The 12,436-nt window shown below is 40.3% G+C and overlaps 1 non-coding gene across 1 annotated transcript; it reads right to left on the bottom strand.

Moving 5' to 3' along the window:
• Nucleotides 1-565: 565 nt before the first annotated feature.
• Nucleotides 566-672, bottom strand: LOC141669213 (small nucleolar RNA R71). The gene has a single exon (XR_012553504.1). It is a non-coding gene; the product is annotated as a small nucleolar RNA R71 (small nucleolar RNA).
• Between the last annotated feature and the right edge of the window lie 11,764 nt (nucleotides 673-12,436).

The following is a 12,436-nucleotide window of genomic DNA, read 5'->3' as shown; positions in this document are numbered from 1 at the left end:
ACTCTTTTCGGTTGTGTTTCAGGTACTTTAGCAAGCGTTTATGCAAACTCGTTCTCGTGCTCGTAAGAGGACTTTAGATAAAACTGAGGAGACAGACGAAGTTCTTGATATTCCGGAGAAGTTAGATTTTGAGGATTCAGATTCAGGAACTGAGCAGAAAGAACCAGTAAACATGGGAGATCGTATTGTTCAAGCTGATCCAGCTCTTATGGATTTTTCTCGGCCTAAAATCGATGATATTCAGTCAAGCATCCTTCATCCGGCTATTCAAGCTAACACCTTTGAAATCAAGTCGGGCACTATTCAGATGGTGCAGAATTCTGTTTCTTTTGGAGGAGCGGCAATTGAAGACCCCAACATGCACATAAGAAATTTTGTCGAGATCTGCAGCACTTTTAAGTATAATGGCGTGACTGATGAGGCTATCAAGTTGAGGCTTTTCCCATTCTCACTGAGGGATAAGGCTAAAGACTGGTTACATTCTGAACCAGCTGGGTCCATCACTACGTGGCAAGATCTTACGCAAAAGTTTCTGGTAAAGTTTTATCCAATGGCAAAGACTGCTACTATGAGGAGTGCTCTTACTCAGTTTGCGCAGCAGCCTACAGAATCTATGTACGAGGCTTGGGAACGCTACAAGGAAATGTTGAGAAAATGTCCACATCATGGAATGCCGGATTGGATGGTAATCACTGGTTTTTATAATGGTTTGGGGGCCCAATCTCGGCCCATGCTCGATGCAGCAGCTGGAGGAGCCTTATGGGCTAAAAGCTATACTGAGGCGTATAATCTTATAGAGACAATGGCTGCAAATGAGCATCAAAACCCAACTCAGAGGATGACGTCAGGCAAGGTCGCAGGTATTCTGGATGTTGATGCAGCCACCGCTATTGCAGCCCAGCTCCAAGCGCTATCAATGAAGGTTGATTCTCTGGCTACGTATGGAGTTAATCAAATAGCTATGGTTTGTGAGCTTTGTGCAGGTTCTCATGCTACGGATCAGTGTTCTCTTGTCAACGAATCTGTTCAGTATGTGAATAATTATCAGCGACAACAGTAGCCTGTGCCAGCGACCTATCATCCTAATAACAGAAATCATCCAAATTTCAGCTGGGGGAATAATCAGAATGCTATTCAGCCACCATATCAGCAAGGGGTGAGTAAACAGTTTAACCCACCTGGATTCCAGCAACCACAGCAGTATGCTACAAGGTAATCATATCCTCAACAGGGAAGTGCAGCTGCACCTACTAGTGCTGATTTTGAGGAACTTAAGCTGTTGTGCAAGAGTCAGGCAGTTTCTATCAAGACCTTGGAAAATCAAATCGGTCAATTAGCCAATGCAGTGCTCAATCGTCAACCTGGCACTCTTCCCAGTGACACGGAAGTACCAGGCAGAAAGGAAGCTAAAGAGCAAGTCAAGGCTATTACCTTAAGGTCTGGAAAAGTAGCTGATGCTGAAAAGGCAAAAGAAGTCGAAGCTGAAGTTAGAGATGAAGAATCTAAGCAAAAGGAGAAAGCAGCGGAACCAAGGAAGACTACTGTTGAACACACTCTGCCTGAGGCTAATACAGAGGAGAAACAGCTCTATCCTCCACCACCTTTTCCTTAGAGATTGCAGCAACAAAAGCTGGATAGACAGTTTGGGAAGTTTCTGGAGGTGTTCAAGAAACTTCACATCAATATACCTTTCGCTGAGGCTCTGGAACAAATGCCTAGTTATGCGAAGTTTATGAAGACTATTCTTTCAAGGAAGGTGAAACTGGATGACCTTGAAACCGTTGCTCTCACGGAAGAATGCAGCGCTGTTTTGCAACAAAAGTTACCACCAAAACTGAAAGATCCAGGAAGCTTCACCATTCCTTGCACCATTGGCAATCTAACTTTTGACAAGTGCCTTTGTGATTTGGGAGCAAGCATTAATCTGATGCCCTTGTCAATCTTTAAAAAGCTGGATCTGCCTGATCCAAAACCCACATACATGTCGCTACAATTGGCGGACCGTTCCATTACTTACCCAAGGGGCATAGTTGAGGATGTGCTCGTCAAGGTGGATAAGCTCTTCTTTCCAGCAGATTTTGTTATTCTGGATTTTGAGGAAGATAAGAAGATTCCCATAATCTTGGGGAGGCCTTTCTTGGCTACTGACCGTACCTTGATAGATGTGCAAAAAGGGGAACTTACTATGCGGGTCCAAGATCAGGATGTGACCTTCAACGTATTCAAGGCAATGAAATTCCCTACAGAAGATGAGGAGTGCTTAAAAGTGGATGTGATTGATTCCGCGGTTACTTCGGAACTCGAGCACATGCTAATGTCTGATGCATTGGAAAAGGCCTTAGTGGGGGAATTTGACAGTGATGATGAAGATAGCAACGAGCAATTACAATATCTGAACGCTTCTCCCTGGAAGCGAAAGCTGGACATACCATTTGAATCTCTTGGTACTTCTGACCTTAAGAATGCTGAAGGGAAGCTCAAACCATCAATAGAGGAAGCACCTACCTTGGAGCTCAAACCACTACCTGAACACTTGAGGTATGCTTTTTTAGGTGATTCATCTACGTTACCTGTTATTATTTCAGCTGACCTTTCAGGTAGTGAGGAAGACAAGCTCTTAAGGATTTTGAGAGAATTCAAATCGGCTATAGGATGGACCATAGTAGATATCAAGGGGATAAGTCCTTCATATTGTATGCATAAAATTCTGTTAGAGGAAGGTAGTAAGCCAACTGTGGAACAGCAGCGAAGACTGAACCCGATCATGAAGGAGGTGGTGAAGAAAGAAATTCTGAAATGGCTAGATGCAGGCATCATTTATCCTATTTCTGACAGCTCGTGGGTGAGCCCCGTACAATGTGTACCTAAGAAAGGAGGTATCACTGTGGTCGCAAATGAAAAGAATGAGCTCATCCCTACTCGAACAGTTACAGGATGGAAAGTGTGCATGGATTATAGGAAATTGAATAAAGCCACAAGGAAGGATCACTTTCCTCTTCCATTCATTGATCAAATGCTTGACAGATTGGCGGGACATGAGTATTTTTGTCTTCTGGATGGTTATTCCGGGTATAATCAGATTTGTATTGCACCAGAGGATTAGGAAAAGACTACCTTCACTTGTCCATTTGGCACATTTGCTTTTCGTAGAGTTTCGTTTGGGTTATGTGGCGCCCCGGCCACCTTTCAGAGATGTATGATGGCTATATTCTCTGACATGATTGGAAATAACGTCGAAGTGTTCATGGATGACTTCTCCGTCTTTGGACACTCATATGATGAATGTTTGAATAATCTGCGCGCCGTACTCAAAAGATGCGTGGAAACTAATTTGGTGCTTAATTGGGAGAAATGTCATTTTATGGTGCGTGAAGGCATTATCCTTGGGCATAAGGTCTCTAGCAAGGGTCTGGAGGTGGACAAGGCCAAGGTGGGAGTCATTGAAAATCTTCCACCACCCAATTCTGTGAAAGGAATCCGTAGTTTTCTTGGTCATGCGGGTTTTTATCGGCGATTCATCAAGGACTTTTCAAAGATATCTAAGCCGTTGTACAATTTGCTTGAGAAAGATGTGCCTTTCAAATTTGATGATGAATGTTTGGTAGCATTCGAGACTCTCAAGAAGAGTTTGATCACTGCACCAGTTATTACAGCACTAGATTGGACAGAACCATTTGAGATGATGTGTGATGCGAGTGATTATGCGGTAGGTGCAGTTCTGGGACAGCGCAAGAAAAATCTCTTCCATGTGGTCTACTATGCGAGTAAGACTTTAAATGGTGCCCAATTGAACTACACCACTACTGAGAAGGAGCTTTTGGCTATAGTCTTTGGCTTTGAGAAATTTCGATCTTATCTGCTTGGTATGAAAGTAACAGTATTCACTGATCATGCAGCTATTCGCTATCTGGTTTCTAAGAAGGATTCGAAGCCGAGACTCATTCGTTGGGTGCTTTTACTTCAGGAATTTGAGCTAGAGATCAAAGATAAAAAAGGTACCGAGAATCAAGTAGCTGACCATCTCTCTAGGTTGGAGAATCCCGATTCTACTTCACAAGATAGGACGTTAATCAATGAATCTTTTCCGGATGAGCAGTTGTTTGCAATTCAGGAGGAAGAACCATGGTTTGCAGATATTGTAAACTATCTTGTCAGCAATATAATGCCTTTTAATTTGACATTCGCGCAAAAGAAGAAGTTTCTGCATGAGGTGAAGTGGTATATGTGGGATGAACCATATTTGTTTAGACAGGGGGCTGACCAGATCATCAGGAGATGTATCCCGTTCTGTGAGACGGATGGGATATTACGAGACTGCCATTCCACGGTTTATGGTGGATACTATGGAGGTGAGAAGACGGCAGCTCGTATTCTGCAAGCAGGTTTTTTCTGGCCTACTTTGTTCAAGGATGCTCATCAGTTTGTTTTAAGGTGTGATCGTTGCCAAAGAGTGGGAAATTTTTCAAGGAAGGATGAGATGCCATTAAATGTGATGCTTGAAGTCGAGGTCTTTGATGTGTGGGGAATCGATTTCATGGGGCCTTTTATCTCGTCTTGCAATAATCAGTACATCTTGCTGGCAGTCGATTATGTCTCAAAATGGGTCGAAGTTAAAGCTTTACCGACAAATGATGCAAAGGTAGTACTAAATTTTCTTCATAAGCAAATTTTCACAAGGTTTGGAACACCTCGAGTAATCATAAGTGATGAAGGATCACATTTTTGCAACCGTAAGTTCACTTCTATGATGCAGCGTTATAATGTGAATCATCGAGTAGCTACTGCCTATCATCCGCAAACAAATGGTCAAGCGGAAGTGTCTAACAGAGAGATAAAGCACATTCTAGAGAAGGTTGTTTGTCCGTCAAGGAAGGATTGGTCTTTAAAGCTCGATGAAGCTGTTTGGGCTTACAGAACAGCATACAAAACTCCACTAGGGATGTCACCGTTTCAGTTGGTGTATGGTAAGGGATGTCATCTACCAGCGGAGCTTGAACATAAGGCCTACTGGGCATTGAAGAAATTGAACCTGGATTTAGATGCAGCTGGTAAGAAAAGAATGCTTCAGCTTAATGAACTTGATGAATTTCGACTTCAAGCGTACGAGAATAACAAAATGTATAAGGAAAAGGTGAAGAGGTGGCACGATAGGAAGCTAGATCCTAAGTTATTTGTGCCAGGGCAACAAGTTCTTTTATTCAACTCTCGGCTCCGACTTTTTCCTGGGAAGTTGAAATCAAGGTGGTCTGGACCTTTTATTGTCAAAACTGTGTTTCCACATGGAGCGGTGGAAATTTTTGAGAATGATTCGGACCAAGCATTCAAGGTTAACGGTCAGCGGTTGAAGCACTACTATGGGGACATGGCAAACCGAGACGTGGTTAGTGCCATTTTGTTGACTACTTGAGAAAGGTACGGAACGTCAAGCTAATGACGAAAAAGAAGCGCTGCGTGGGAGGCAACCCATGAATTGTTGTTAGAGGAACCCTTAGAAGTTAATAACCTATCCAAAAACACAAAAAAATCAGAAAACAGGGGCTGAAAAAATTTCTTTCCAGAGACCCTCTGCGCGCCCGCGCAGCTAGGCTGAGCGGCCGCGCAGCTTGCTGCGCGCCCGCGCAGAAATGCTGAGCGGCCGCGCAGGGGTCGAGTTCCAGAAAATTTTTTGCAGCTCAGAAAAAAAAAAATAAAAAAAATAAAAACACAAAAACAGTTTTAGCCCATAAACCCACGAATTGTTCCCACTACCCCATGATTTTATCCCTTAATTCCCAAACCCTAATCTAATCCACACCCTATATATACATACACCTATCCTACATATCTCCCACAAAACTTCCTACACTTAAACCCTCTCACAAACATCAAAAATCAGTTCTTACACACTTCTATTCACGAGTCAATGGCACCCAAGAGAGCACGCACTATTGACAGCAGCAGCACAGTTCCTACAGCTGATTCATCAAGGGGCACTGCTGCAAGGCCTCGGTTAACTGACAGAGCTGCAGAGGAGGAGTACACTAGGCTGTTGGGGAAGCCGATTCTGAAGGAGAAGGGATTTTTACCATCAGGGAGGGATGGTGAGTTGCTGCCCATGATTGCAGAGAAGAGGTGGATAGCTTTTTGTGAGTCACCCGAAGCAGTACCGATGAGCGTTGTTCGCGAGTTCTACGCGAACGCGAAGGCTGAAAAGAATGGGTTTTCTGTAGTCCATGGGCTGACGGTTGATTATCATCCTGCGGCGATTCTCCGTGTGATTGGATAGCGAGAGAGGAAGCCCGAGGAGGAGAACTGGAATGAAAAGACTGCTGAGGATTTGACTTGGATTTGATTTGTGCGACTCTCTGTCGACCGGGCACAGTTTGGAACCGCAGTCCAGCCAATAATGAGTATCGTCACTTTCCGGCGATCGCCATGAACAAGTATGCCCGTGCATGGAATGCATTTATATGTGCTAATATTTTGCCTTCTTCAAATGCACACGAGGTCACAGTTGAGAGAGCACAGCTGTTGTGGGGAATTCTGAATGAGGAATACTATGTGGACCTTGGTGAGTTTATCTACCAAGGAATTCTGAAGTTTTTGAGGGGAACAAAGCATATGAACATCACGTATGCATCCACGGTTACGAAGCTATGCCGAGCAGTGGGAGTGAACTGGCCGGCTCATGAGCAGTTGCAGTTGCCAGCAGCTCCGATAGATTCTGGCACTCTGAATGGGATGCAGGAGTGGACCGGTGGTGAGCCTGAGGAGCATGGGCTGGGTTATCGTCTTCCAGGAGGGCGTCCAGCATGAGGTGCTACTATGGCTAGGCCAGGGCGTGGTGAGGCTGGTTCATCGAGAGCTCAGGAGGGTGCTGGGATGGGTGATGCCCAGTATAGGAGGCTTTCACGGCGGATGGATGCCATGTATGAGACGTAGAGTAGGTTTGCTCAGGAGCTCACCCTTGCGTTAGGGACTGCTTTTCGAGGCCTTGGAGCTGATATCCAGTGGCCAGTTTTTGGTGAGGACTCTGCATACCCGCCGCCTGATACTCCACCCGCTGAGGGTGATGATGATGACTCCGAGTAGGTATACCCTGTGTTCCTTTCTACTACTTTCACTGAGGACAGTGAAGATTTTTAGTTTGGGGGTGGTAGTTAAAGGAATATTGTGTGTGTGTCATTTAGTTGCATATTCATGATAGTTAGTTCATATAGTTGCAAAATTTATGCCATATAGTTTTTTTTTTATGAATGTCATGTAGCTCATGCATTTACTATGATCCCTTTTGCAATGATTTATCGACTGAATTGTGATATTGATGCGAGTGTAGTGATAGCATTAAAGTGATATTAAGTTGTGTAGGTTGATATGCATGCTAGAAACAATTGTAAATCCACTGAGTCTTAAAGAATGTGTAAGGGCTAGATTGTTGTTATGATTTGGTTGTTTTTAAGGTCAATCTATTTATTATGCTTAGAATTCGATTATAGGTTCTTAGTGATAAAAACATGAAAAAGAAAATTGTTTTGGAGAAAAAAAATATGGAAGTTGTTGCTAGTTGTGGCTAGGCGTCAAATGGCTAGTAGCTGGCTCGCTTATGTTGCGAGTAGTCTAGGGTTGAGTAAGATGGAGCGAAACGTACTTGCTCAGAAGTTATGAAAAAAAAAAAAAAAATTCTGCATAATTGATCAAGAGTGGGCTTTTTGGTATTCGAGTTATTAAGTTCTTAGGGGACTTTGTGCCTAGTGACCTAAGGATTTTAGAGTCTGGGATCCGCTAACCTAACGCTCGTTACATGGATACCATTGTATAAGTCTTTTGTGGACCTCACTCATTGCACGGTCAAATAAGCATTTGAGTTGTAAATAAAAAGCACAATTCCGTAGTAAGCTCCAGAGTTCTTGTAGTGTTGTATATCACTTTGTGCCTAGAATTTTTATTCTTTGTATAATTGTAGGATTTCCTTGAGGATAGTCTAGTCATAGTAGTTGGTCTAGTTCCGAAGCATATCTGTTAAGCATTTGCACACACCACGTTTCTGGCTGTTTGTCCGGTGCATGAGTTTATTGATCTTTAGATGTCTAACTGCATTCGTTGAGATGTGACAATTTGGCTGGTTAATTGTAGTAAGGGGGATCGTTGCATTTTCATATAGATTGCATTCATGCATATTTTTATTTGTTTTAAGTCTGTGACGCTTGAGGACAAGCATCGATTTAAGTTTGGGGGTGTGATAAGTGGCATTTTATACCACTTAAAACGTCTTAAAATGGCTTAAATTGGTGTCTTGAAATCAAGTATTTTGTGTATTTAATGCGTTTTTCTAGTGTTTATGCATTTCAGGGTATTAGTTGCATTTCGGGGGAGGAATCATCAAGAATAAGCTTTGGCATGTGTTCACCATTGCGAGAGGAAAGGAATGGGCAGATTACGGCGAAGAAACGGAGCAAGCTTGGAATTTTTCCAGTAGGGTCCTGCGCGCCCGCGCAGCAATGCTGAGCGGCCGCGCAGCAGCCTGCGCGCCCGCGCAGAAATGCTGAGCGGCCGCGCAGGGTCGGGGAAAAGAACTGAATTATTTTAGACTTCTACTTCTGTGTGGCTTCCAACTTCTATGTAATCTGAGTTTTATGGGACTATTATATAGGGAGATTTGAGACGTTTTCAGACAGAGTATTAAGGAGATTATGTTTTAGATTGTGTTTTACGCAAGGAGCGAAAGAGATAGGGAAGAAGACCGATTTAGCACACCGCAACGAAGAGGAAGCATATATTCTTGTGATTCTTGTTTCGTTGTAACGTTGGATGCTAGTTTTCTTGCTTTGACTTATTTACTCTTGTGACGTACTCTGTTTTAATATAATTAGTTTAGTTAATATTTTCTTGTGTTTGTTTATCATGATTTCATATGAACCCATGATGGCGATGAGTTCTATTATGGGCTAATCGTGATCATGGGGTTACAACGGATTTATTATGGAATTCTTTAGTTAATTGTTTAATACTTTAGTGTGTGATGATTGCATGATATCTAGTATTGGTTGTGCGTATTCGTCTTATGTGCGTCGCGAACATATAAGATAGGGTGTTAATCTCTTGTGAAGCGACGGTGGATCTTGAGATTTAGAACTTGCCATGCTAGCATAGGTTCATGTACGTTGTGCATGATTAGTGGGTAACTCTAACAGTTTTATTTGCCCTATGTAATCAAAAGGAATAACTTGTGCTTAAATCGTTGTGTTGTCAATTTCTGTAGACAAATAGGAACTCAACATAATTGATGACTATTCAACTTCTATCTTAATTGTGGATGCTTGGTAGAATGGTATTAGTACAATGAAAGTTGGCTTTTATCAGTTTCGTGTTATTCGATTAATGTCATCACTGTCACATGCTAAAGGTAATGACAATGGCTATAGAAGGAAGTAATAATGAAGTTGTGATCTCATGAGTGTTTTATTATTGATAAATTGAAGTGTTAGTTAAGTGGTTAATTAAGTAGTTAATTATAGTTAATATTTAATCAACAATTTTAAGTGTTATTATCTTAACATTGAGAAGTAATCATACATTGGTGAGTGAGTTTAATTAGACAATAATTTAGTCTGAGTCTCTGAGACAATAATTGTAAAAAATCATTCAGCCATAAGCAAGATGAAAGCTCTGGAAAATACTCAAAGTTGAAGCATTCTATCAACCTTCCTGCAAGCAAAAGTGACATATTCATTAATTATATTAGGTGGACATAGTTTTAGAGTGATGAATAAGGACAATTCCTAGTCAGCGAAAAGCACTTTGGTATATAAGTAAATAGGATGTCTAACATAGGATGCTAGTTATTGTCAGTACCTTCTTAATTTTTTTGGCAGAGCCTGGAGTACCATTACCGTCATCACCTTCAGAGTACTATACATGCAAAGACATTTTAATAAGAAAGTCTGCAAATATTAGTATTCAGCATAGAATACTGAAGAGAACTCAAATGTAACATAACCGCATTATAATCTCACTTCAAAACCCATGTTGATGGAATAATCTTCGGACATAATTGGAGATTCTGAAGGAGTTGGAGTGTTCATCGTTGGTTCATATAAATCATCAGCATAAAAGATGTTGTTATCCTCAACAACGTTTGATTTTGTCAGACCGAGCTCAATTGAAATTAGCACAGTTGTAGAAAATAAGAATGCATATATGGTATAACATGGTGACGCTGCAGCTATTTTATTTCAACAGTTATTTACCTTATCGTAATCAGAAACCACCTTTGCAGCACCTGTTCCAAGAACTCTTGTAGAAATTCGATCATTCAAAAAAATATTACAGGCAAATGTCTCATCCTCGGCAAGGACCATCATACGGAACCTTGAGAAAATAGTTAGCTATTTTTAAAGGCTTTAATTAACAATATCAAGCATACAAATATTTCCAATAAATTGAAATAGTTAGGTTACCTCTTCGGAGACACGGGAATGTTTCGAGGACATTTGATACATTTGAATACTGTTCCAATGCGCTCAACCTCGTGGAGACATTTGTTCCAGCTATAAAATCACCAATTTGTTTCCTCATCAACCTTAATGATCTTAAAGGTGCAACAAATTCTTTTCTGTGGTACGATGAAAATGTAATATTTAACAACAAAATCAACCATATAAAAAATACCATTTCTGAATATTATATAAATGCAATACCTTGAGGTGATCGTATGTCAGATTCTCATTAAGGTCTTTGAGTGACAATTTTTCAAATAATGTGGGAACCAGTTCAATTTGTTTAGCTTGGAACCACTACGCCATAGATGGGCAAATAAGACACTTTTCTAATGTAATGCCTGTTTTGCGTTACATTAGACATACTTTTTTGACCTATTATAAAACTAACGAAATAGCGTTACTTTACATGTAAAGTTACTGTTACGTTAGAGGGCTTGTGTTGCAGTAAAAAGCTAGTGTTACAATAGTGCTGACATGACGTAACGCTTTGCTTTATCATTATAATAATATTTAATTTATTTAATATTTTTTTGGACCCGACTAGTGTACACGTCAGCAAAAGTGGGTCCCACATGTGGGCCCCACTAAAACTTGTTCCAGAAAGTGGGTCCCACACTAACAGGTGGACCCCACATGTGGGCCCACACTGCCACGTGGCACTGCCACGTCAGCAAAGCGTTACGTTAACTTTTCTGTTACAACGCTACTGTTACATTTGCTCAACCCTGCCACGTGTGCACCGCCACGTCATTAAAAAATTAATTATTTAATTATTTAATAAATAATTAATTAAAAAATTAAATAAATAGTAATTAAATAAATAAATAATGGAGAAGTGGGCACCACATGTGGGCTCCACTTGTGGGCCCCACATGTGGGCCTTATATTAAACAATTATTTAATTATTTAATAAATAATTATTTAAATAATTAAATAAATAGATATTAAAGAAGGGGGCTCCACTTGTGGGCCCCACATGTAGGCCCCACATTATCCAATTATTTAATTATTTAATAAATAATTATTTAAATAATTAAATAAATTATAATTAAATAAATAAATAATGGAGAAGTGGGCCCCACATGTGGGCTCCCCTTGTGGGCCCTACATTTGGGCTCCACTTGTGGGCCCCACATATGGGCCCCATATTAAACAATTATTTAATTATTTAAATTATTAAATAAATAAATAATAAAGAAGTGGGCTCCACTTGTGGGCCCCACATGCAGGCCCCACATTATCCAATTATTTAATTATTTAATAAATAATTATTTTAATAATTAAATAAATAATAATTAAATAAATAAATAATGGAGATGTGGGCCCTACTTGTGGGCTCCACATGTGGGCCCCATATGTGGGCCTCACATTATCCAATTATTTAATTATTTAATAAATAATTATTTAAATAATTAAATAAATAAATAATGGAGAAGTGGGCCCAACATGTGGGCCCCACATGTGGGCCCCACGTTATCCAATTATTTAATTATTTAATAAATAATTATTTAAATAATTAAATAAATAAATAAATGAGAAGTGAGCCCCACATGTGGGCCCCACATATGGGCCCCACATTATCCAATTATTTAATTATATAATAAATATTTATTTAAATAATTAAATAAATAAATAATGGAGAAGTGGGCCCCACGTTATCCAATTATTTAATTATTTAATATATAATTATTTAAATAATTAAATAAATAAATAAATGAGAAGTGGGCCCCACATGTGGGCCCCATATGTGGGCCCCATATTATCCAATTATTTAATTATTTAATAAATAATTATTTAAATAATTAAATAAATAAATAATGGAGAAGTGGGCCCACATGTGGGCCCCACATGTGGGCTCCACTTGTGGGCCCCACATGTGGGCCCCACATTATCTAATTATTTAATTATTTAATAAATAATTAAATAAATAAATAAATAAATGAGAAGTGGGCCCCACA

This window comes from Apium graveolens, chromosome 6, assembly GCF_009905375.1.
Source record: "Apium graveolens cultivar Ventura chromosome 6, ASM990537v1, whole genome shotgun sequence".
Taxonomy (NCBI): Eukaryota; Viridiplantae; Streptophyta; class Magnoliopsida; order Apiales; family Apiaceae; genus Apium; species Apium graveolens.
Note: the sequence above shows the minus strand (reverse complement) of the source record. Positions and strands in the feature narration are given on the sequence as shown.